Here is a 24639-nt window from a genome sequence, read left to right as displayed (position 1 = left end):
AATCGATTTCAAATCGATTAATCGCAATTAGCAAATCGCAAAGGCTGCGATTTTTTGCGATTTGAAAAGTCCTATTACTTTCTTATTGGAATAGTTTTATTTATTATAACTTCATTTATTTAACTTAACAATTGTGCTATGTTTGATTGTTTTATTTCAATTTTTTTTTATATAAATACACGTTGGAAGAAATTAATATATTTTAAGTTCTCATCCTTGCATTAGGATATATAAAACAGTTCATATTTTGATGGTACTATGTGGTAATGCTCCATCACATGTTATAAATCTATTAGACAGTGAATATTGAACTGAAGCTTGACTCTTAAAATAATGTAACCGCAAATCAAATCGCAATATGTGTCAGAATAATCGCAATTAGATATTTTCCCCAAATCGTTCAGCCTCAAGCTTACACACACGCATCACAGAGCCTAGATTACACGGCAAAAAGTGGTGGCCGGTGGTGGTGGCGGTGGTAATGGCAGTGGTGGTTAATGTTACTTTGTACTAACTGTTAGGGGAAAACAAAATAAGGAAATAGAGGCTGGACTGGTCGAGGTGAGAGGTGGTGTGGGTGGTGGTGGTGGTGATGGTGGGGGATGGAGGCAAATTAGGAGGTATAATATATGATTTGCTTAATTAACATCATTTTGATCCGGACGCACATTTGCGCTAATTGATTTTAATTCGTTATTTTACTGCAGAGTAGAGGATCGTCCGAAGCGCCGTAAAAGAAATTACGGCGCCGCTGTGGCTCACGTTCTGTTACGGCCCTGCTCGAATAAGAACAGAGAGAGAGAGAGCGCGCGTGGCGTGCAGGATCGTCGGCGTGGGACGGCGGAGACGGTTACAGCAGCAGCAGCAGCCTCAGTATCCCGTGCGTAATTAGGCGTAGCAGCTAAATGTTCCTTGAACTCTCTCCGCGCGCTCCTCTGCTCCGCTTTACACACACACCACGCCGGTGGCGTGGCCAAACGCGCCTCTCGCGTTAAACGCAACACGCACGCGCGAGCGTACCCCGAAACTCTTTGTTCTAACACCAAAGACAAAGATCCCCCGTGTAGCCTTCAACGACTGTTGGGGCAAGTGCTTTTAGCGAGTAGGAACTATGAAGGCTGGCACGTCACACGGGAGGAGGGGGGGGGTGGCCAGATCCACGCACAGCCGCCTTTGTCTCCCCAGTGGCGATGTTTACACACCGTTCCAGGTACTTATTTGAGGCAGGGTTCGCAGCGCGCTAACCGCTACACTACCGCTCCCCACATCATCATCAACACCACCACCATCCCATCACTCCCATCACCATCGCCCACCCCTCCTCCCCTATCCATACGCAAATCGCATTAAAGTTCCGTCTCTTAAAAGACGTGTCTTGTTCGTGAGATTAATCAAGGCCTCTGCAATGTGTATATTCTGTTTAACTTTTAGAGTAGTTTAAGTGACTATTTACGTGAACATGTTGAAATGTTGTTATTCGTGTTCGTGCGCCGTTTGCTGAAGTAGTATCACCAAAACGTCGTTTAATACCACAACTATGGTTTAAAATGTGATGTAATATACAACCCTTTATCAATCAACTTCTGGATGAAGGCCTTTCCCACGCCGTGTCTCTCCAAGGGGCTTTAAGTGTTTTTACCATATTCCACCACGCTGGTCGGTGCGGGTTGATGAAAGTGGGGAGCATAGGCCTGGGCACATAGGAAAAAAGTACAACAATTCAATTTCTTTCACTGCGCTTCCACTGCTACCCACCGCGTAACAACGCGTTGCAGCCTATAATGACCTCCTGCTAGGCATGGTGGTGATCACCCACACGGTGCAGTGTCCAGAAGCTCTTCACGGACGTCAGGTGTGGCTGGGAATCGAACTCAGGTGGCCCAGGTTCATGGCGAAATGCGGATAACCACTGCGCCAGCGCTCCACACATCCTTGCAATATAATATTAATATAGAATATATAATGGTTAATATATAATACTACCAAACTAACCTTCCTCTGGTACCCTTTACTGTTCCTCCACCTGCTCAACTATGCATCTAACACACACACACACAGACGTGCGTACACACACGCTACCCCATTGACACGCAAACAACAATAACCGCCGTGACGTCACCACGGCGCCTGTGCCAGGCTAGGTGCACCCCGAGGCCCAAGCGAAGTGTCGAAGGCTCGCTGGCAGGAGGTCATATATGCAAAGACAAAGATCTCCCGCGAAGCCTTTAATAGACTGTTCAGGCAAGTGCTTTAGCCAGCAGCACCTATGAAGGCCGGCACGGCACACGAGGGAAGGGGTGGCCAGAACCACGCCCGACCGCCTTTGTCTCCCAAGTGGCCGTGTTTAAATACCACACCAGGTACTCATTTGAGTCCGAGACAGGGCTTGTTCAGATAATCTGGAATCGAACTTGTGACGCCAGGTTCGAAACTTAGCGCGCTCACCGCTGCGCTATCCCTCCCCACACATACAGAGAGACACACACACACACAGAGACACGCGCAGACGTAGACACAGACGCACTTGCTCGTACTCCACACGCGCGGGCACCAATCGTCGTGCGTTTCTCCACCCCTCCCTTCTCCGCTCCGTGCGCAGAATCGCCCCGCGCACGACGCTTAATGAGCGCGCTTTGCCGAGCAAACGCCCAGAGCGTTAATTAGGGCTAATCACCACCAAGCCGGATAATAGCTGTTACGGGCGCGCTGCTTATGTTATGTGCACGTGGCCGATGATGTTAGAGGAGTATTACGGTCGGGTAACGATCTAAGTGATTCGCGCGTGCCACGAACACGCGGACACGTGCACGCGCGCATGCACACGCACGCACGAGCATACATTCACACACACACACACATGCAGATACGTACACAAGCGCACGTGCATCGGCTACTTACAAAACGCGTACATACACGGACGCGTAGGTAAGTACACACACGGACATACAGATACGTACAACACACGCGCACACCTACATATACGTACGCACACATGCATGTAAAGACACATGTACATACGCAAGTATTTACACACAGACACGTACATGCCTAGAGACGCATTCGTACGTACAGCGAGTTCTGTGATCCTAACACTACCACTGCAACGCGTATGTAACGAGCAAGCCATATTTAGGGACATTTTAATTGTGCATATACTCAAGGCTTCTACTGTCTCAGTGGTCGTGCAGGTCCTCGTTAATTACAGTCATGGGGGAGGGAGGGGTGGCACTACGTGGTTCACTGATGAGGGGGAATCGAATTTTTGTGAGTGTTTACGACGAGACTTAAAGCAATGTAGAACTTTTAGAGGATGGCCCTACCTTTTAATGAGACCGATTTAACATTCGAGCTGTGTAATTCGTGGGATCTAAAGTCGAATATTTAGGCTTTAGGCTTTTTTTGGTTATGGCTATACTTTGCGTAAAATGTTCGCCTGCGAAAGGCTTCGATTAAATCACTGCAATTTGCATCGGACATTGATGTACATGGGCGTGGTAATGACGAGTACGGCGTAGCGTGGTGGATTCCCTTCGGAAGCGTGACAATCTCCAGGCGGGGCAAGTTCGATTCCTGTCCATGGTCGTCTAAAGCAGTGATTCTTAAACCTTTTTACTGTAGCCTTACACCCCTTTGATTCTCCATCGTATATTTTTAAATAATGTTCATAAAAACATAGGAAGGATGAAACAAAGTAGCTGTACTTACGTGACCGTGCTTAATTCGTATTTTCAATTATATACCTTCTAAAACGATCTGGCATGCCACGCATGCGTGGTTTAGTGCCATCCAAATGTGTCTCCAGCCCCTATGTATACAAGGAATAAACCATCCCTGTTACAAACAGGGGATCCGGGTCTGTGTGAACATCACCACGGGGTGATGGGGGCGGAGATACAAAGGTGGTCGGTGCGCGGTGCTGCGTAACAACCCCCCCCTCCCCCTCCTTGCGAGCCACGATTACTTTTTAATAGGTGCTCGCTAACAGCACTTTCACCGGTGAGCCTTCTTAGAGTGTGTAAATCGTGTAGATGGGAGGGCAGGACTCTGATCTGAGTGTTCTTTTTTGAAGTTGTGTGTTTTTAGTCTATTTGTACAAGCAGTGGCCACTGGCCGGCAATCACATGAGTCAGTAGCCAGCGTACTTCTCCTCTCTCCGTGAGCGCCCTCAAAGCTTGTTTGTATAGCAATTGAACATATTCTTACAGCGACCATAAAGGGCTTGTCAGAAATCAATATAACATCATCGCGTCCATTCCAATGTAGAGCGATTTCGGCGCCGTTTCTTTTTATAGCTAAAATGACCCCATAATACGCATTGTGGGCTCGAAGGGTGTTTTTATATTTTAACATCACGATGCAGTTTACACATTGTGTATGTGCGGAGTGGTGGCGCAACGCTTAGCGCGTTACACCATGAATCCAGCGAGTTCGATTCACCGCCTTGTCTCGCATGGGCATCAGTGGCGAGTGATACATGAACTGCCTTTGCTCGCCTGCCTCTCCACTCTCCCCTCCATGCTCACCTACTCGGATTGACCGGCGTGGTGAAGTATGGTCAAACGGCGCAACCATTCGTCCAGGAGTGCTTTAACAAAGAGCGCTACGCATTCTAACACCGAATAACGAATAATAGTATTTAATAATTGATCTGTCTCGTATTGTAAATACGTGATGAATGAATGCATAGCCGTATACTGTCATGATCAGCGTCATCATGAGCACATGCCTTCTACATCAGTTTGGAACCGCGGTGTTTTCGTGTTGTATATTTTATATTATTAGAGCCGCAACGTCGTATCGTAGATTGCGTCGGCTAACACCGGCTCGCGTTATAATGAGCGGCGTAATCATGTTGAGATGTATCAATTTATATCGCTAATCTACACACTGGGCGAGCGCGGGGGACCGAATCAAAGTGCGAATTACACTGATCAAGCCGCGCACACAATACACGGGAGATACGCCACAATTAGAGTCGGCTGGAATTAATCTGTTGTGTCATTCTTATTGTGGGCGCATGGTCGGACAAAACATTGATCACGCGCTATTTGAGCGACTGGCTCGCCGCTATGTACGGTGCGGCTACAAGCAAGCCTGGAACAATATACACTCTAGCGTTCTATGTATATTTAGTCCAGGGGACGTGTATGATAGACTTTGAGGGGCGTGTGTACACAACGCATATGTTGTAGCTACGGGGCTGTCCCGCCTGAGTTGTTATTCAGAGGTAGGCACCACGAACGCAATGCGTGTAATACTTTACATATTTTCATGCAGCAAACAGTCTGCCGATGCACTCGGTATGCGCGCGCGTGCGTGCGTGCGTTTAAATATACTGTACAACATAAAATCGATGGGCCGTATTTACGCACGCAACGTATGCTTTGATAAATGACTGGGCATTAATTATAATGACCTAGATGCAACACAGAATGTTATAATTAGTGTGACACGCATTGATTCCCCTCTATACTACGGCGGTAAAGACGCCGTTGCGTACAGGCCGCGCCTGTAATTAATGACCAGACAGACACGCGCGTCTTTTCCTTGGCAATCTTAATGCGTGTGACTTATTTCTTTGACAGGGCGTGGGCATCGTGGTACTCGTCGGAATAAGACAATGCACGGTCCATGCGCGCATATTAGCCTATGATGTGGGGCTACTCAGCCCGTAGGCGATAGATAGGCAGAAGAGATGACGCATTCACCATTCCACGTCGTCTATGTATGCATGTTGACCTTCTTTCGCACCGTACGTTAACCAACCGTGCTATTCGGAGGTGCGAACATGTCAGAATGTTTATTTAGACCGCCGGAGGTATCCGATGAGCTATGAAGCTCTTGCTCACAGATGTCCAGCATGGGGCGGGTCAGCACGTACGTGGAATGACGGCACGGTATTGCATCCTTAGCTGTTAACAAACACAAACAACGATTTTACTCGCTGTCACCATATAGACTGTTGGGGAAAATTCTGCTCGCGAGCACCTGTTAAGGGTTGCACAGCGCACGAAGAGATGGTGGGGCCCGCCTAGCCGTCTTTATCTCTCTCCACCGTTGCTATTTACACACTGCACCAGGTACTCATTTACGCGTGAGTCAACCTAGGGGAGCTCTAGGACTGATAAACGCTTGCTACTGGTGTTAGCCGTAGCGGGGGATTAAACTCAACGCGTAGGGTTCATAGTTCAGTGCCTTCCCATACACACACGCACTTGCATCATATCAATCATGATTGCCCGTTCTCTTTACAGTCAATGTCCCATCAAATATAAAACGCACCTACCCGTATGTGTAGAGTTACGCGCTGAGACAAGTCTGCAACTCATCGCAACTAACGGACGGAGGGAGATGGCGAAACGATTAGCTAACTGCGCTTTGAACCTCGCCCAACCAGGGTTAGATTCCCGGCCCATGGCTAACAGTGGCGACTGATATCATCAGAACCCGGGTCGTGTTGGCCTGTCCCCACTTCACCAAATCCTCCGTGGCTGATGCGACGTGCGTGGGTAGACGGAGGGGAGGGGTGGTGGGCTCGACCTTCATGCAGCAGTGGAGTTACCAAGGGGGGCTCTGCACATTATTATTATTACCACTGGACGTGTGTTAGAAGGATTACCCCGTGGCCCACGATCCTTTAGGGAAACAACAAAGAACGGCCGCGTGCGCTTCATCCCCGACACGGCCGCCAGGGCTGGAGAGGAGCGTACAAAACCCATCCCGTGCTCAACACAGAAAAAAATGAGATCCACCGACACACACACACACACACCAAAATTCGCTTAATTATTCCCAACGCGGGACTGCCAGCTCTCATTTGAGGTTCCGTGATGGAAAGCGCTCCAAGCGCCGCCTGCGTTCTAGAGGCGCGCCCGGATTACCGTCCGATGCTCAATGCGCACGCCCTGCCACGACTCAAAACGATGCTAAGCGACCTGATATGCATACTCGCTTCTGGCGACGCTGGACATCATAGCGCAGACAAAACTACATAGTATCGGGAGCAACTCTCAAAGAGTGTGGTGGGTTTCCAACCACCCCCCCCCCCCACTGTGCTGCTGCTTTTGAGAATGGATAGGGTGGGAAGAGTCAAATATGCCCGAATGGAGGATAATAGATTATCGTATTTGCCTTGAATGACACTGAGTGTTTAGGTGTGTGTGAATATGTGATGATTATTTATATCCATATGTCCAACGCGTAGGGACGGTATTGACCAAGTCGAGCGACTGAATGACTAATGTCCATTCTAATGATGGTCTAGAAGGGATTGGCAGGGCGATATGGCCACACATGGGCTGTATATGGCATATAATAGTTAGGTTTGTGCTCATAATAACCAAGAGACAACTGAAATAAATAATTCTTAGGATTTGTAGTTATACACAAAATAATTACGCCTCGAAGCGGGGGCTGATTGCGTTCACCCGTAGCGAAGCCTCTACCCTAAAGTCGTGCATTGCTCTCCAGTCTCCTGCCAAACCACTTAGAAATGTGAATGTGGAGTCATTCGCCTCCTGTGGAGCGCGACGCTAGAGCGGGAAGAAAGCAGGGAGCAAACGCTCCCGGTCGCGAATATTCCACCGTATCGTACACTGAACTAAACTGCGTATTGCTCTCTTTCTCTCTCTCTCTCTGCTGTATACGGGTGTCACAAATGACACGCATGCCGAGTACGGATTAAACACAAACATTCCGTACAAGCACGCTAATTGTGCCCGCATTGTTCAAGGCCCAAAAAAAAAAGATTGAATAAAAATATATATGTTTGATGCATGTTGTTGTTGTTAAAATAACGACAACACATTTTGTGTTTTTTTTACAGTTGGGACTTTTTTTTCAAAAGTAGTTTTTATTTATTTAGGAAAACAAACGCAACAGCGTATTGATGTCACGGAAAATGTCACAAGCGTTGCATTCTACAGCTTAATGAAACAGCAGACGCACGCCAAAATAAACTTGAGTGGCGCTTGCATATTCATCGTCGGCGTCGTCGTCATCCACTGCTGGGTGAATGCCCTCCACCGCCGCTCACGATCCTGCGAAGTTGTCAATCCACCCTAACGCCCGCTCTACAATTCGTCGCTCCATCTCCGCGGCGGATGGTCCTCTCGAACTCCTTTCGTACATTGGCTTCCATGCATTGCTCAGCACACCATACAGCTTTGCTTCGTGTCCTTTTCTTTCTCCCACCTCCCCACCCGCCCCCCCCCCCAAATGCTGCTCGACTGCTGTGCGTACGTGCACGAGATGCGTCCGTGTGTTTGCCATTGTGTCATATAAGTGAATTGCGTAATACGTTTACCCGTAGGCTAAGTGGATAACGCATGAGCATTACAATATATCCAAATTGCCCCTCACTCAAAGCCATTATTCGCCCCCCACTGTTCGGCTTGAGAGACATTGGCTCTGGGGCGAAGACCAAGGACGAAATGTTAAGTCGACGTACAGAACGAGCCACTCCCGTTTGTGTACTTGTTCATGCGGTATTATTAAAAAAAAATCCCGATACGAAATTAATGAAAAAATTACTGCCCTATTGTATATGCGAATGCGCGCAGATGGAACGTTCAAACGAAAAACAGCACAAGATAGGTTCGAGTTCATTTTAAAATAAACAAACAAAAATCACAGCCGTTGTCAAAAGGTTCACCCTTGTAAAAAAAGGCGTCTGCGCTTAGTACACCATTTGTGTAAATGTAAGGGCAAGCCGAATGCAATATTACATGAAGGAACTGCGTGTTTGTGTTGACTTGTTGATAACGATCGCGGTTGTATCTTTTTTTTTAATTTGACCCTTGTCCACTGTTTCAAGTTAAACTTTTACCGCTGCTGCCTTTCGCGCAAAGCTAGAAACCAACGCAACCCGTGAACGTCCCTCTGAGGGCACGTGACCACAGCGCGCTGCAATCGGCCGCGTGCTGAGAACAATAACCCAGAATTAAGCAGCACTTATTAAACGAAAGATCATATATAGTCACATCCATAAAATTAATGTATTATCAATCTGGGGAAAAAAATGCAAGTAACGAGTTCTTGTTCAGCTTCTTGGAACACAACGCGTGTGTTATATTGGATGTTAAACTTAATAATAATAATTTCAAAGTGTTTATGAGTCGTTTTCTATGTTATGTGTAACACCTACTCCAAACTTTTAGACATCACTCGTCACGTTGCGTGTTTTGCTAATCTACGCATGCGTGTACAGACACATTCACAGTTACAAATCACACCAAAAAACAACACCTATACTCATACAAAGTTTATATTCGAAAATTGTAAATCACCATTGCCACATTCAAAATAAAACAAATAATACGGTAACCATGAACAATCAAGTGCGTCACGTATTATTTATGATCAATACAACGATGACGCTCATTGAGTGCGTTCAGTTCTCGCTCACGGCTAACATCAGTGGCGAGTGATGTCTGAACTGGGCTTGTACCCCGCCACCACACCCATCACCAACCCGCACTGACCAGCGTGGTGAAGTATGCTCAAGCATGCCCCCTATTCATACCAAGCAATGAACAGACAACGTTAATAATGTAAAGATTATACGGACGGTATAAATATCAAATAATGCACGGACATATTTGTGTATGCGCTTATAAGCATGCAGCTGAGCATCTATTGTCTAATACCGGACATCTATATGTCCGGTATTACAATGTCATGTAATCAACCCATCAGTGGTTTGATTACATGGGCTCTAAGTCATACAGCAATGAATGATACATTATTAATAATAATAATATAATCATGATGTAATATCAACAGCTGAAGAGGCTCCCGTCGCTTAAGAAGAAGAATAAGAGAAAACAAACGGATCACAAAGAGACCAAAGGACACAAGCGGTCCGCGTGGTTCCGGACCCCGGGTCCCGTGCAGCTCGTGGCCACGAGACGAACAGGACCCCGGCCGCTCGCGGAACCGGTGGTTCCATTTACCGCCGCAGAGACGCGATAATGCAATTATAAACATCAATAAAGGGTGGCTGCTGCGGGGATCATTACGGCGTGACAGTGATAAATGAGCGCCGAAACGCGCCCTGTCCCTTCACGCTAACCCCTCCACCTAAGCAGTTTAGCGGGGAGGAGGGCTCAGTTGCGTTCCCATGGCCCACTTTCGGCCCGTTGCTGTGACTACTCCGATGATACCAAAGGATTCGTCCGGGAAAATAAGGTTGGGGGGGGGGGTACGTTTAGAATGGAATATGTGACCTCCCCCCACCGCCTCCACAGACCCATCAAACCATCCCACCCATCCCACCACCTCCACCACCCCCGCCACCAAACCACCATGTACGTCCACCAGCCACCCGACACACACACGGGGACATCTACCAAGGACATCTACAGCACCACCACCATCAGTAGCATCGTCACCATCCTCAACCCACACACACCATCCTTCTGACACACACCAGGACATCTGCACCACCATCAGTAGCATCGTCACCATCCTCAACCCACACACACCATCCTTCTGACACACACCAGGACATCTGCACCACCATCAGTAGCATCGTCACCATCCTCAACCCACACACACCATCCTTCTGACACACACCAGGACATCTGCACCACCACCATCAGTATCATCGTCAGCATACTCGGCCCACTCACGCCATTCTTCCATACACATTGGCACACAAATCAGGACATCGCCACCATCGCTCTTCCTGCCACTCAACGAGCAAACAAAGTCCGCTCACGCCATCCCTCCTCGACACGGCTTACACCACCATCACCGCCATTAGCACCAACACCACTATGGTACACATCGTTCTTAAAGCACGGCACTGTTCAAATATAGGCGGTGTGCAATCTGCGCCGTTTGGATTAAAGTCCAAACTGTACGTCCGTGCCGTGCCGTGGTAAATTTACATTCTTCGGTTGTGTGTGTAAATAGAATACTGCACGATGTAAAGTCGTTTAACAATACACAATCACGCCATGGATTTACGCGGACAGCCTCACTGAGTCTCGAGGCTTGTTTTAGGGAGGGTCTTGCTGCATCGGGATGATGGAGTGGCCCATTCCTTTAGTGAGCGTTCGTCTTCCCCTTGCGAGGAAACCAGCCAACCCCGAGAAAACCCATCACGCACATACGAGGGACATAAACACTCGCAGCTCTGCACAGTTCGATTCAATAATCCATCGACGTCCTTACATCTTCTGGCACATGCGCAGCCCACGCCTAAAGCACCTGCTGTTTCCCCATCCAAGTACTAACCAGGTTCGGACCCGCAGGGGCGGAGCCAGGACTTCAGACCGAGGTGACATTCAACAAATTTTAATTTCAAGAATGATTAGAGAGTCAGGCTGTTGAACTAGACGCCATCGGTTGGCGACACACTCAGACAATGTAGTTGCACGGAGTCCGCCAGACCGAGTGTCGTACACTTATACGCAGAATGTCACCCCTGTCACCCCCCCCCCCCCCCCCCCTGGTTCCGCCCCTGCCGGTTAGTACTTGGCTTCGAGAGCATTGCGATATTGTCCGCACTGAGGGTGACTGCGGGGGTGGTGGGTGTCGTAAGACAAAGCCGATGGCTCCACACAGCTTGGTGCTGTACAACGTTCCTGTGCGCTGCTTGGCGTCGGGAACCCTCCTTCTTAAGCCCTCGTAATCGAACGGGCCCTGAGGTATTAATGCGGGGATTGCCAGCGGGGGGGTGGGACGGGCGGCGTGTTGACTTGAGAAGTCGTTCTGTTGTCTGATGGTTATGCGCGTGGGCGTAAAACACCCCCAAGGATGTGGGGACGAGGACCTCGACTCAACCGCGCCTGGCCGACACTGCCAGCGCGTGCGGCGCTTGGATGCCGCGGCGCTGAAAGGGAACTAAAAATAGGTCCCATCGCCTGACCGTCAAACGAAAAAAAAAAGCAGCGAGGGCTCATCAGTTCGCCAAACGCCGCAGCTTTATGGCCAATCGACACACCCATTATGATCGTGATTACATTGCGCGTGGCATATGGATCATAACGAACCCCTTAAAGGAGAATGATGAATTATATGTGTGCTTATATACTCCCGTGTGCGCACCGCGCGCGCGCGTGTGTGTGTATATCCAGGATTTAATGTCTCGGTGAACATTTTTTTCCGGGTCGCTGCTCATATAATACTCGTGGTAGGCACGTGACTCGTAGCCACAGCCACAGCATGAGGGACACTGAATGTGATGTTCTGGGTTCGGATCAGACCCGGATGAAATTAATGCGTGCGTGTATATGCATTTGTGCAAAGGTTAGGGCGCTGCACTACGAACCCGGCCACCCGAGTTCGAGTCAAGCTCACGGCCAACACCAGTGGCGATTAGCTGAACCGGTACTGGGTCTCCCCTAGGTCAACTCAGCCTCAAATACGTACCTGGGTGCGATGTGTAAACATCGCCACCGGGGAGACAAAGGCGGCTAGGTATGATGCTGGCCACCGCCCCCCCCCCCCCCCACCCCGTGTGCCGTGCCGGCCTTTATAGGTTCTCGCTAACAGCACATGCCCCAACAGTCTGTTAAGGCTACACGGGGGAATCTTTGTCTTTGTGTGTGCAAGCACGCGCGTGTGCAGTGGCCAGATCAGCGCGCTGCAAACCCGGGTAGCCCGTGCCGTGTTCCCGCTCAAGGTCAACACCCAGTGACGATTAGCCGAACCAGTCGTGGGCCTCGCCCTAGGTCGACTCGACCTTAAATGAGTAAACACCATCAGCACCGCGGAGACAAAGGCGGGCCGGGCGTGGTGCTGGCCACCCAGCCCCTCGTGTGTAGGTGTTGGCATTCATAGGTGCTACTCGCTCAAAGCACTTGACCCAACAGTCCGTGAAGGCTCCACGGGGTGGTGAGTGGTGGGGGGGGGGTCTTTATGCGCGCACACGTGTACAGTACAGTGCGCATACGTGTAGGATATGAACGTGCTGAGTTTAATAGATGGCACGCGCACCGGGACGTGCAAAGGAACTGTGTATGGGTAGGTGCGCGTGCGTTCGTGTGTGTGCGTGGTGCTGGCCACCCATCCCCTCGTGTGCCGTGCCAGCCTTAATCGGTAGTCACTAACAGCACTTGCCCCAACAGTCTGTGCAGGCTATACGAGGGGAGTGGGGGGGGGGGCTTTGTCTTTGCACGTGAGCGCGGGACCCGTGTCCGTGCGTGTGTCAGACGAGTTCAAGGCGCCGCGTATCAGTCGTGCGTGGCTCTATGCTATATCCGTATACAGCAGCCGTGTCGGGCAGGGGCGTGATACGCAGCACGTATTAGCGAAGCGCTCCCCCCCCCCCCCCCCCCAGCACAGCTGATACCTCGTTCTGACTTTTGGCGATGACAAGAGCGGACGCGCGGAAGGGGCTTCGCGACCCCGACACTCGACTCCCGCGCTCCTGGCGAGACGCTGCGGTCCATTCATCGCGGAGAGACCACCTCGCGTGCGCGCTCTTCCGAGTCCGCCTGGTGGCCTCCAGCACAGCGGGGCTGCGACCAGAGGTTCCTGGAGGGCCCCCCCCCCACCCCCACCCTCGCCACTCCACCCCACCGAGACAGAATGCCACGCGTTGTCCCCGTTTATTCATTGACGATTAATAACAACAAAAACCCAGGCGCTTTTGTGAGATTCTCTTCTGTGTGAAAGTGGCCCCTTATCTCCCCAGCCCATCCCCCCTCTGGGTAGCCGTGCCAACCGGTGTTTAATTTCAGCCGCAACACTCCGGGAATTTCGTTTGGCATTATTATTAATATTCTGAGTGGTAGTATTTTTTGCATGACTATTTTAGTTACAAACACGTTCATAGGATTACATGGGTACAATATGCCATCGGATCATTATGGATACATGTACTTTGTAGTCTAGTGGTAGTGCCTTACGCTGATAATCCACGTTTCAAGCAGGCCTAGCAAGCGTACCGGAAAATATCGGTTGAGACATGAAGCCCTTGGCTGCAATTTCCCAAACACAATTAGCGACTAGGAGCAGAGGTGGCGGTGGACCGAAGCAAAATCAGCTCAAGAGCCCCCAGATTCATCATCGAAATAAGGGGGTGCACCAACAAATCAGCTCACGTGTATATCCCGAGAAACATAATAACCTAACTGACACAAACAGCTGATTAACATGCCGTTACTTTTGTTTGGACGTCAATATCGGCACTCTATCTTTGTTGTCTGGACCTCTCCAGAATGCTACATCTCTGTCCGAACGGGCTCAATTCTCCCATCTGCGACTTTTCAATCTCTTCTGTCATCTCACGAGGAGTTTAAACGTCGAAAGTTCCTCCCCCCCCCCCTCCTCCCCACCAATGTAATTTCTGCTTAGGTGCGCCCCAATTGACCAGCGCCGTCACGAGCTCGAAGTCTCTCACCCTCGACTCCTTCCCGGACACATCGACGCGCGGTTGTGCCAAGCCATCCGGCGGTCTGCTCAAACGAGCATCGACTGATCTGTTTATGATGAATGGATTTATCATAGGGAATTAATATGTATACATAAATACTGTCTATAGATAGTGTTAGGATAGCACGTGGCTATCCAAATGCATATAAAAGCATGCTTAATCACAACTCCGTTCTGTCTCCAAACATATACGTATACATATTTGAGTCCATCGGCTAATTGGCTTTCCAGACCAATAGTATTAATGGTCGCATCGCCTTACTGGCATTTCAGACCAATCAAAATATTGGTCTGGGAAGACAATAGCCTGATGGAATTAAGAAAATTAGCTAAAATATTGATATATATAGGTAAAAAGACAGAACGGGGCTCTGCTTATATGCACTTTGAACCATGCTGGTTCACAGCACACAGCATGAACCAATATCTTTCTATAAGGGCTGTTACACGCCAATGGTGTTGCGTTTAGCATGAGGGGAGAGAAAGGGGGTTCATTTTCTCAACGTTGATCTCAATAAAAAAATACGTTTCAATTGCGTGACGTTTGTAAAGCCACATAGGCATCGACACACAGGGTTAAATAGGGCAGTACAGTGCGTAATTCGTATTAACTCCCTGACTCGTGTGCAGTGGCTGTGTTTCTCTCTCTCTCTCCCTCTTCTGCTACAATGATCTGACCAATTGCACCGCGTCATGAAAGTCACGACGGATTTATTTATTTATTTGTTAAAAATCGCAGCTCACAGAAAGGTGCCACGTGGAATCTCATCTGGGCCCCAGTGTCCGTTCAGAACCATTACCATTGCCGATTCAACATCGCATGTAAATAATGCGGTGTGTGTGTCTGTGTGTGTGTGGTGGGGAGCGGTAGTGTAGCGGTTCGCGCGCTGCGCTATGAACCTGGCGACCCGGGTTCGATTCCCGCTCACGGCCAACACCAGTGACGATTATCTGAAACGGTCCTGGGCCTCCCCTAGGTCGACTCAGCCTCAACTGAGTACCTGGTGCGGTGGATAAAAAAACATTGCCACTAGGGAGACAAAGGCGGTCGGGCGTGGTGCTGCCACTCACCCCCTCGTGTACCGTTCCGGCCTTCATAGGTGCTCGCTAACAGCACTTGCCCCTACAGTCTGTTAAGGCTATACGGGGGATCTTTTATCTTTGTCTTTGTATGCGGGGAGCGGTAGTGTTAGCGGTTAGCGCTACCCGAGTTCGATTCCCGCTCACGGCCAACACCGGTGACGATTATCTGAACCGGTCCTGGGCCTCCCCTAGGTCGACTCAGCCTCAAATGAGTACCTGGTGCGGTGGATAAAAAACATTGCCACTAGGGAGACAAAGGCGGTCAGGCGTGGCGCTTGCCGCCCACCCCTTAGTGCGCCGTTCCGGCCTTCACAGATGCTCGCCAGAAGCACTTGCCCCAACAGTCTGTGAAAGCTATATGGGGGATCTTTGTCTTTTGTTGTATTTGATGTCGTCACGAAACTACAAAGTATTCAATATTGCTACACGCACAAAAAAGTGCACACCGACATAGGGAATAATCTGAGACGAAACATTTCAAGTGTTTTGTTTATTTTGTGTCCAATTTTTAATCGTCACAAACAAAAAAACTTCTACATTTCTTAAGTCTTCCGATTTTCATCTAAATTTGGCCCGACTTTACGCAGCGTGTCAATTATATTCATGCGTACATGCACGTTGCGTTCCAGACCGGCCAAATTATTGCATCAATTTCTTAAAGCTGCATTTACAAAACATCTTTATAGGACTACGGGTAGGGCGGGTAGCAGCGTGGATAGCACACTGCGCTTTGAACTTATCTGAGTCACTTTCCCGGCGACTTTCGTCATCCCAGCCCCCTCCCGCTTCAACAACCCGCACTGACCAGCGTGGTAAAGTATGGTCACCCAACCACCCTGGCCGATACCACGCGGAGAGGCCTTCGTCCATCAGTGCATTGATAATTTCGGGCTGTAACTGCACATAGGTACGCAGTACTGCACGTACGAGATGAATGCATCGTTCGGGATCGACAAGCGGACGCGTCTCTCGCGCAACAACGACGCAACCGCGTTCGCACACCATCGCCTCCACCAACATCGTCCCCCCCTCACCCTCTTCGATTGCAACTTCACCATCATCGCCTGTCCGTCCTGCACCCTCCCAACATCACCATCACCACCACGAGCCATCCAGCCATCTCAACACAAGCCCCCTTAACACGACTCCAGCCGGTGAAGAAGCAGCGCGCGGCGTACATAGGATACGGCGCGATACTTGAGTCGTGCCCTCGGCGAGCGAGGGGGAGACGGGAGAGAGGATATATATTTTTAATTGCCATTGGGGACATCTTAAACCGGCCGCTCTTCAATGGGGCGCGAGCTTGAAACTCGGCCCGCCTCGCCATTAATTAGAAATGCCGGGTAACTATGAGGAGCGGAGCGAGAGAAAGACGCGAAACGGGAGCGCCCGTCGAGGACGTGGCGGGGCTTCTAGGAACGCGTATTTGTTCACCTTGCGGGTGTTAAACACGTTTGTTTCCTTGGGAGAGCGATACCTCGCGCCCCCCCCCCCCCCTCTTTAAGGCGATGTCTCCCTTTCACGTGTCCTGCCCTCGGGGTGGGGGGTGTGGGGTGAGTGACGTCGTGACGTAAGGCAGGCGCGCCGCTATTCCAACGCAAATGGAGAGGGGTTGGCGGTTCATATCATGCGCAAAAGGGCATCGCGTGCGAGCCGCGCCTTGAGCGCGGCTCGCACGCTCCGTGCACGGCTCGAACACAGACGTGCGTACATACGCGCGTGCACGTGCGTACATACGCGCGTGCACGTCGTCCTCGCCGAAGATATCCCGTGCACGAATGTGTGAAGGGTGCCTGTGCGCAGTATGAAACGCAGACAAATGACAAAGCCTCATACACTTATGACACAGACTCGCGTGTCGCGGGCATGCGAATGGCGCTTGTACGACGCAGCACACGCGCACGCAAAATTACACAGATCTCATACTGCTCACCCTCACCATACGCGTGTGGATACACGCGTGTGGACATGTGACGGCGGTGTGTGTGTGTGTGTCATGTTTGTTTACGGCACATTTAGGTGCGGGCTAACAGCACTTGCCCCAACAGTCTATACCGGGGATCTTTGTCTTTATCATGTTTGTGCACCAACGCAAACGGATCATGCTGTAGACTTGCGACTAAAGACACACGTGCGATATGTGTCGGCATGTGTGTTGTGTTCATTATGAACAGCAATATTAGAAGGCTTGTTGGGTTTACAAATATACACGAGAAAGAAAATACGAAAATAGACGTTTAATCACGGACACAAATATATCCTCACATAGCCATAAAGACTGTTGGGGTAAGTGGTATTAGCGAGCACCTATTGAGACTGGCGAAATGAAAGAAGGGCTGATGTGACCAGCACCACGCTCGGCCGCCTCGTCTACCCCAATTCAGATTTTTTTTTGTATTTCTTCACCAGGCACAGTTCTCATGCAAGACCGCATCGGCTAAGTCGAGAGTCCCACGGCAATTTCTAACGCCACTCGACAAGTCCAGAGAGCGGTGGAGCCAACCAATGCGCCACCGCTCCCCACTTTCTTTTTCCAAATTCACACACAAAGACAACGCCTTTATCAGACTGTTGGGGCAAGTCGAGTGCTGTTTGCGAGCACTTAGGGGGGTGGGTGGCCAACACCACACCTTTCCGCCGTTGTCTCCCTGTGGCGATGGTTTACACACTGCAGCAGCTACTCATTTGAGGCTCGGTCGACATATGGGAGGCCCCAGGACCGGTTCAGATGTTGGCTGTGAGCGGGAATCGAACTCGGCTCGACGGGTTCGCAACGCTGCCGCGCTCACCACGGCGCCACCGCTCCCACACGCACACACGCGTGTGTGTGTACACGTTACGTACGGGGCAAGTACTGCGTGAACCGCGTGCGTAAACAACTGAGAGTGTCCTTTGGCAACGCGTACACGTCACGAGGACGCGCTGGCATTTCGAACGCAACTCATATTCACTGGCAGAGAGAGAGAGAGCGTGGCAGCGGGAATTGCTATCTCGCTCTCTCTCTCTCTCTCTTCTTCTTCGCTCATGCAGCAGTGGCATCGGCGGCAGTATTTTTAGCCTTCGATTGCGTGAGCTGCTGGCAGTGCTGCGCGCGCCCTCCTCTCTCGGAATCCACGCGCGCTTTCGCTTATCAAAGGCGACTCTCATTCAGTGCCTTCTTTTGGTGGATCAGCAGTTCATGGATCCTTACGTGTGCGATGATCGTCCATTATAAATCATCGTCATCATTATCAGCCGTGGTCAATCTACTGCTGAATGAAGCCCCCGTTTACAACGGCGATTTCGTACGATTGTAAACGACCCATCCGGCTGGCACATAAGACACACGAAGTCATTGTCATCGTTATTACTAATCCGCACAACGACTGCAGGTCCCCCACCAATGCAGAGAGAGTGGCTACCTCCGCAACGCGCCTACGCACACACATCGTGACCGCACGCACACGAGACGGCGTGCACCCACACACATTGGCGAGGAGAGCGACTTGTTTAGCCCGCGCGGACCCGCGGCGCGTGGCTGCTGCGGCGCCGTACTCCGACGCCGGGATTTTACGGCAAGGCGTGACTGCTGTGTGCTTGTGGCGTGGCCACGGATGCGTTTCCGCGTGTGTCTGCGTGTGTCGATACGCGCGCGCTCGTGTGTGTGTGTGCGTGCGTGTGCAATACGTACGCACGTACATGTCGGGATTAAATGACTGCACATACACTCCGCTTAATTATTCCACGCTGTATCATAAACGCGGTACGAGCGCATTGACAAATAAATACCTTATCAGCGGGGCGGTGAGATGTGAATGGTTCCTCTCGGCTCGCTGTGTGTTGCTGCTGTGCGGTGTGTGTGTATATACGCACGCGTGTACTTACGCGCTCTATGCAATCGGCGTCTTCTGTATGAATGCATACGCATGAGCAGCGTGGCGTTACGATGCACGTTATGATGTGGCTTGCCACCGTAAATGTCGCCTGTAAACGGGTCGATGTGTGTTGAAGGCAGCAATATGGGTGGTTGAGTTTTCTTGTTTGTTGGTGATGGTGGTGGTGGGGGGGGGGGCGAGTAGGTGAGTGGGGGGGGGTGGTTGATCAACCTTCATCGCACGCCAGCAACGCACGTGGGATGCAATTCCTCGAGTTTTGAAAATGCAACAGAGAAAACGAGAGGAGGCATCGGGCGCGTCCCGGACAGCCGCCACCCTCATTTGTTATTCCAACTCAATGAGATGCGCTCATTTTTTTTTTACCCCTTCTTTTTTTTGCATTCCCCCTTGGGCCTTATCAATCACGGTAAGAGAGAGCGAGAGGAGACACAACACCAGCACACATACACGCACACACACGCACACACATACACGCACACAGAGCGAGTTGGGCTATTACGTTTGAGAAAATAACACCATTTAAGACGGACAGGAGAACGGACAGGAACGGGCTAGCATTGCGTCATCGTCATCATCAGTAGTCTCAGCAGACGTGGTCAATCCACTGCTGCATGGTAATGCCTCCAAGCCTGTAGCCATCTCCCGAGATCCTGCGACGTTAACAATCTCGCTAGCGGCGCCTGCGTTATTATATGCACGCACGGGAGCGAATATCACACACTGACAAATGCGCACACTCGCGTATGTATGCAATGTTATCGCATGTTAGTTCGCAGAGCATGCACCTCTTAAACGCGAGCAAAGCGCCACTGAGCGACGCGGGTTCTGCCTCGGTCGATGGAACCGCAGGGTCGAGACTAATGACGGAGTGACTGCCAAGGTAGGAGCGGGGCGCGTGTGAGAGGCAGTTATATGTTAATGGTATATATGTACGTACATGCGTATGAGATGGAGCGATGGAATCAGCTCGTGTCATTCAGGAGGATTGCCACGTGGATTGCTGCATCGTCGGAGGGCGGCTTCGCGAGGACCCTTCTTCAGTCAGCAGTGGATTGAGCATGGCTGACGCCGATGGCGGTGATGAACGAACGGGTGCTTCTCGCTGCGATTTACGCGCCACGTGTAGGGTTACAACACACTCACACATATACACGCACACACATACACACACACACGCGCGCACACGCACACACGCACACACATACACACACACGCACGCAAACACGCACACGCGCACATCGCAATGCGCAGATAAGTGCGGCGTGTAATTATATGCAATTTGCAGCCTTTTATCCAGCGCAATCATATCGAATATCCATTTAATCGCTTACAGGCGGCTCGCGCGCACTTCTCTTACGCGTTCTGCCGAATGGGATTAGAGACGCATTATTTTATAGCAGATTCTCTTGAATAGCATATATTAACGGTACATTAGAGGTGGGGGAGGTCTCGTCTTCACTTGGTGTGCGATGATGAAAGAGAATGATTATTCATTGCGTCTCTACGGTATTATCAGATCCGATTCGCAAAGGGTTTCAATCCACTGCCGTCGAAACAATTCAAGAACGTTCCATAATAATAATAATAACATCGAGTCACGTAATTGTCTGTTCACACGGTATTCTGCTGTGGAAATATATTTGCTAAGATTAATATGAAGCTGCTGTGAATTTATGTAACGTCTCACTCTCTCTACTGTTCGGTTTAACTTTGTGGTGTGTGTCGATATTAGCGTCTGTCCCGCCTGTTTCTCTGCGGTCTGGTAACCGTGGTAGGTTTTCACTGGGGTTATTCATACTCACGTTAATACAGTTAACACATACACGTGTACTGTATACACAGATGTGCACACAAAGACTGTATATACAAACATACACACGCACATACATAAACACATACACATATAGATACGTGCAAGCACGCCCGCACGCGCGCACACACACACACGTGTACACATTTACCGGCGTACGTACACACATATATACCACGCTTAATACATCCATACACACACCGGCATAATCAAGTAAGGAACGATTAGAATTCATTTGATAGAATATTAATTCAAATATTCCTACCGTTTCTGCGATGTATATAAACACCGACTATTATATACCCGTTATTTTTAAGCAACATAGCGAGCGCGTTAATGTTAGTTTGTCACTGCAGTATACTATATGGGAAACAGTCTACTGATATTATCAACTCACAAGCCGCTGCGGCCCCTGTGCACATTGAACGCGAAGAAGGAACGGGTTTTACGACGCCTAGACGCCGGATTGTAAGTCGCGATTTGTCTCCAGAAGAGACGCGCAAATTAACGCGAAATCGCAAACTGCGTAACTTGCACGCGTCACGCGTGAGCGTAACACGCGCACGGGACACAAGACGCGTGCCCGTCACAACATGCGATGACTGCACGGGCACATGCGTGCCACGCAAATAAAAAAAAACAATTACAATTAACACGGCAATTACAAAAAAATACAGTCGGATACTGCACTTTGTCAAACGTATAACAATTACATATTCTTCCGCTCTCATTTACCAAAAATAAAAACGTGTTCACAATTATATGAATGCATACTTACCTGCATCGTCTGCGCATAACTCACGGTTAAAAACGAAGGGTGTTTCCCAGCGCGGGATAATTTTGTAAAGGACAAAAAAAAACCCACTTCGAACACGTGTTTGCTTGAGTTGTTGTTGATGATGATGATGATTGTTATAAATATACGTGGAGGAATAGATTGCTTACGAGAAAGGAAAGGGAACGGGTTTCAACTGTTGAACGTCTCCGGTCAAAACGCGTGGCCAATTCCTGCGCGCCACCCCCCCTCCGCCCCACCCAGAGGATCCCCTCCCCCTACTCCTCACCTCTGCATGCACCCCAGTTTCTGTGCCGACACCCACGGACCGAAGCCATAAAATATATTTACGACTGCCATTGTTTGTGTTTTGCCACCATAAATAGTCGCTCAAATAAACAAAAGGGGCCTTGTCGAGGCACACCACCCACCCACCCATCCACCCACTCACTCACCCCCCGCAGCCCCCCATGCAGCCCCCCACAATTGCTCCCTTCTTCCACGCACCCCCACCCACCGCCTCTCACTCACCCCCATCCCAACAATCCTAACCCCCGAACTTTTCCTCCTCTTCCTTGAAAAAAATGTCAACGACGTCGAGAGTGAGGAGTCGGGTTTACGAGGAACGAGGCTTGGGGCTTTAACAAAAAGTCAGCCGCATTCGCCGATAACACTGCCACCACCCCCCACAAAAAAGAGATAAAATAAACACACACGCGCACGATCATACGACGTTTCGGGCAATGGCCCATCTTAATATTACATCGCGAACATTCTTGTGTTTGTCATTGAAGGGAGTACGATCTGCCCGGAAATTTCACTTGGATGTTTCTTCCTTCGTGATATCCGGCGATCGGGCAAAGAGGACTCGGTGGAAATATTTATGACCGTGTACATTTTAGCGTTCGCCAAATAACGCACACTCGTTTAAATTTTTGTTCTTCAAAAGTATTATTGTTTGTTAAAATTACATTTCAAACTGAACTAAGAACAAGTCGTAAAACTACCGCCTCCCCTCCACACCAGCCAATCATAAAAAAATCCCCACCAGTAGCGACATTATTCTAATCCAAAGTTTCTTATCTTAATGGTTAAAAAAAAATCCATTAAATGTATCGTCAATCGGGCGGGGTTGAGAGCATTGCTCCTACGATTTTGTTTTACGCGCTCGTTCTTGCGGCCTGCCCGTGATTTACGCATGAATCTCACCCGCAGCTTGTTTACATACATCGTTTTTATAAACAACCACGCTATATATTTATATGAATGATCACGCCCCGCACGCCTTTAATTTATTGTTGTCCCCCCCCCCCCCCCGCGTCGATCCCCTCTCTCATTCCATTGAACGCTCAGCGAGAAAAGTTGAGCGTAACAAAACCAACCGCGCAGCCGTCGGAATAAACGCAGCGAGCGTCAATCACATAAATTTTCGTTAAATGCGCACAAGGTCCTAGCACAATCGCCACTACTACTGCATCGCTCGAAGCATTCTCCACCGACAGGCCGAGTCTTTTTTACACGATACTAGTGTCAAGTCGCAATTTAAAGACCCGAGGTCAATCCACTGCTCGATGAAGGCTGACTTCGCCCACACAGTGCTGCGTTGGCCGTGCGGTGGTGCGAAGGGGGGGGGGGGGTCTATCGTTTGACCATACTTCACCATGCTGCTGGTTTGCGTGAGGTGCATGCTGAAGAGGAAGGTGGGGAAGGGAGGGACCCAGTGTCGGTTCAGATATCACTTACCGATGATGTCCGCCGTGGGCGGGGAATCGAATTCAGGTGGCAAGGTTCGAGGTGCTGTGCGCGAAACCGATCACTACGCAACCACTCAGCTGATGTTCTCTTAAGCGATGTGTACGCCCTTTAGTCTTACTATTGCTGTGGTAATTATAAGTTTAACAAACATATTCGGAGTGATCGTTTCTCCGAAACTGGTTGTCGTTGGGCGTGCGAGCCTGGAACATCGCCGCGGTTCATCTTCTTTGGTTCTTTCGGTAAAGTCACGTAGAATGAGAATACAACAATAAATTGATAAAATAAAATAACGCAATAATATTCTCACGACCGCTTGTGTTGTGGCCTAAACGTCGTGAGAATATTATTGTGTTATTTTATTTTATCAATTTATTATTTTATTCTCATTCTACGTGACTTTACCGAAAGAACCAAAGAAGATGAATCCTTGCAGTCACGAAAGCTTTAAATCGAAATCGCCGCGGTTGTTGAAACGATGAATATCGCGCCCTCGCTTTGCTCGACCCGTTTAATCACACACGGAATGAATTAGTCTAATTGGTGTTTGTTTTGCGAAACTCTCAACAGCATTTAAATGGCTCAAGTTATCCACCGGTAAGTAGGACGACGACGATGATGATGATGGAACTAAATGTCTGGAAGCATTGGCTTAAGGTGAATTTAAATATGTATCACTCCGCGTTTTGAATTGGGGACTCTTTCTCTTCTTGAGTGCGTTCGCGCGCGGGGCGTTCCAGTTGAATCATTGCAAGCGACACCCAGTTGCCCACCGTCGGGACCCTTCTTTGTTCTTTGGCACTTGTTTTGACGGAAATTATTCTCAACAAAAAGACACGACACGAGGTTTGAACACAAGGTTAAGTTCAGGCACCGGCAATTAATAGTCGCAGTACCGCCTCCTTGGTGTTTTCAAAGATATTAGAACGTGTTGATTTACGGGATATGCTGGTCGATTT

The 24639-nt window shown here is 49.6% G+C and overlaps 1 long non-coding RNA gene across 3 annotated transcripts in view; it reads right to left on the bottom strand.

Moving 5' to 3' along the window:
• The window catches only part of LOC116947345 (uncharacterized), an 87451-nt gene extending 65229 nt beyond the window's left edge, over positions 1 to 22222 (bottom strand). Inside the window, exons 1-2 of one of the 3 annotated variants that reach the window (XR_012945608.1) lie at positions 21932 to 22222; positions 19237 to 20445 (exon numbers count right to left, since the gene is read on the bottom strand). This is a non-coding gene — a long non-coding RNA (uncharacterized LOC116947345). The remainder of the gene's footprint in view (positions 1 to 19236; positions 20446 to 21931) is intronic. The other 2 variants (XR_004403659.2, XR_004403662.2) reach the window with 2 other exon arrangements.
• Between the last annotated feature and the right edge of the window lie 2417 nt (positions 22223 to 24639).

Source organism: Petromyzon marinus, chromosome 29, assembly GCF_048934315.1.
Source record: "Petromyzon marinus isolate PM22_M1 ecotype Great Lakes invasive population chromosome 29, UKy_Petmar_22M1.pri1.0, whole genome shotgun sequence".
In the NCBI taxonomy this organism is placed as follows: domain Eukaryota; kingdom Metazoa; phylum Chordata; class Hyperoartia; order Petromyzontiformes; family Petromyzontidae; genus Petromyzon; species Petromyzon marinus.
This window is presented reverse-complemented; position numbering and strand designations above follow the sequence as displayed.